Raw genomic sequence first — 2,593 nt, forward strand, 5'->3', positions numbered from 1 at the left:
CTTTTTTTTTTTTTTAAATTTTCTAAACATTCATCTCTTATGTAACAGTGTTCAGCATTAAAAAATTTAAAAGAAGAGGCACTTACTCATCAATTTCAAAACAGCCTATGAAGAAAAATAAAAAAAATTTAAATTCATTCCAGTTTTATACATTCATGATTTGATCACATGTATAACTTTTCTTTTTTATTACCTTATTTAATTTTATTATTATTACTACTATTGCTGCTACAACCTAGAAGATACCTCAGTGATACTAATACCTGCTGGTAAAGTTAAAGGTTTCACCTTTCTTTCTTTAAACATATCACAATACCTTTCTTGAGTTAAATATTATCTAATGGCTTTAAGAAGTTATGGTAATGTTCATCAGTTATAGAGTGTGGGTTTGTGTGTGTGTGTGAGAGTGTATTTTGAAGAGGGCTTTGGTGGTTGGGATGGTGAGGGTGGTGGGTGTTGTGTGTGGGGAGGGGGGGGGGGGGGGGGAAGTAAAAGAGTGTTCATTACACGATTTCTCCTGTTGTTTGTAACAATCACACCTGGTATAGCTATTTCGAGTGGCAAATACAAACTGCAAAAAAAAAACATCTATATCATTGCCAACGGCCATATCACGATGAACACACCGGTTCTCGTCCGATCACCGAAGTTAAGCATCGTCGAGCGTGGTTAGTACTTAGATGGGTGACCGCTTGGGAACACCACGTGCCGTTGGCACTACTATTTTGCACCCTACAGAAAAAAATTTTTTTTTAAAAATTTCAATTTTAAATTTTTTTTTCCCCCACAATCACCACATTTCCCCCCCCCCCCCCCCCCTAACACACACACACACACACACTCACTCTCTATCAATCAATCAATCAATCAATCAATCAATCAATCAATCACTCACTCACTCACCCACCCAGCAGCAGCTGTGAATCTTTGCATGTGTATACCTCATACAAAATTCAAAGTGAAAAAATAAATAGATAAGTGTATATGTATGTATGTATGTATGTATGTATGTATGTATGTATGTATGTATGTATGTATGTATGTATGTATATATGTATATATATATATATATATATATATATATATATATATATATATATATATATATATAAACACACACACACACACCTATTTTGAAGTTTCTCTGTTTCAGTGGGCAGTTATGTATAATAATGAGAGATTCAAAAAGACGTTGATAACAATGTCATCAATGCCTGTTTAGTGTGCTCATTTGTTGGATGGTCGGCAGCAATACTAGAGGTGGTACAGCTGTAACCTGTAAAATTGTACCTGCAATGTGTTGTGTATGGAAAAAAATAAAAATTATATCATCTAAATTTTTGTTATCCAACAATAACCTTCCCATCAATGCATGATGTCACAGTAGCCATAGCTCTACTCTTTCTGCCATATAACATTGGGGGAAAAAAAAAAAAAAGGAGCTATTAGAATAATAACAAAAGATAAAAAATCATCTAACTGCAGACCAAAATTCAAAAAACTTAAAGTCCTGACTGCCATAAATGAATACGTTCTAGAAACTTTTTATTCATTCTTAAGAAAAAGAAGAAAAAAAAAATTATTATTTTTTTTTTTTTTTTTTTTTTTTTAGATATTCGCACATAGGTATAACACCAGAAATGCTAGTAAATTGAGGATAGTTGAACATAACACTAGGCGATTTGAAAATGGACTAAATTACTTGGGAGTAAAACTTTACAACTTAATATCACAGAAAATAACTAAAACAATTTACCAGTATTAAAAAAAAAAACAGTAAAAAAAATTCTTCTAGAATATCCTACCTACCCTCTGAAGCTATTCTTTAATTTGATTGATAATAGAGAAATTGAACTGTTAATTTGTTGAATGGACTTGTGATAACAGCTGCTTCATGTTTTGCATAAAGTTAAATTGTGTAACATGTTATGTATTTTTTTTTTTTGAAATTTTTTTTCTTGGTAACTTGCATCATGTAAATATTAATTGTCTGCACATACATGTTCTATATCCCGGAGCCTTGACTCCACGTGGGATCAACAGAACAAAAATACAAAAAAAAAAAAAAAATCCAGCTCACTAATCTAGGTGCATTTTGCTAACAATATTTGGAATATATATATATATTTTTTTTTGTGTAACATGCAAATTCTGTATTATTCTGCACACATTATTTATAATCTTCTATCATTTTCTTAGATAATAACTATTAATTCATAAAATAGATTGTGTGTGCATAACCTCCTGGAAACATTTGCACTTACCTCCTACTTTACTTTTTCATTTAAGCAATCCTATTCGCATGTATACACTTAGGTTGCAGCATCGAAATTGTGTAAAATTCAAAGTGTGTATTGCCTGAAAAAAAAAAAAAAAAAAAAAAGACATACCAAATATTTGCATACAGCGACACACTACATATTTGCACACAGTGGAGTTTTGCGGTAATTAACCTAGCACAATTTACCACACGCAATCACACGCCCGCGATGAGATAACACACTCGCTGTTTTCCTGTTGACCGGCACGAGGAGTAAGAAAAATTGATATTTACACGAGCACACACTCCCACACTAGTCACAACGTCGGTCAT

The 2,593-nt window shown here is 32.3% G+C and overlaps 1 non-coding gene across 1 annotated transcript; it reads left to right on the forward strand.

Moving 5' to 3' along the window:
* The first annotated feature begins 598 nt into the window (after window positions 1-598).
* On the forward strand, window positions 599-717 carry LOC134545042 (5S ribosomal RNA). Its single transcript, XR_010078219.1, has one exon. It is a non-coding gene; the product is annotated as a 5S ribosomal RNA (ribosomal RNA).
* Window positions 718-2,593: the final 1,876 nt, after the last annotated feature.

Source organism: Bacillus rossius, unplaced genomic scaffold, assembly GCF_032445375.1.
Source record: "Bacillus rossius redtenbacheri isolate Brsri unplaced genomic scaffold, Brsri_v3 Brsri_v3_scf54, whole genome shotgun sequence".
NCBI lineage: Eukaryota > Metazoa > Arthropoda > Insecta > Phasmatodea > Bacillidae > Bacillus > Bacillus rossius.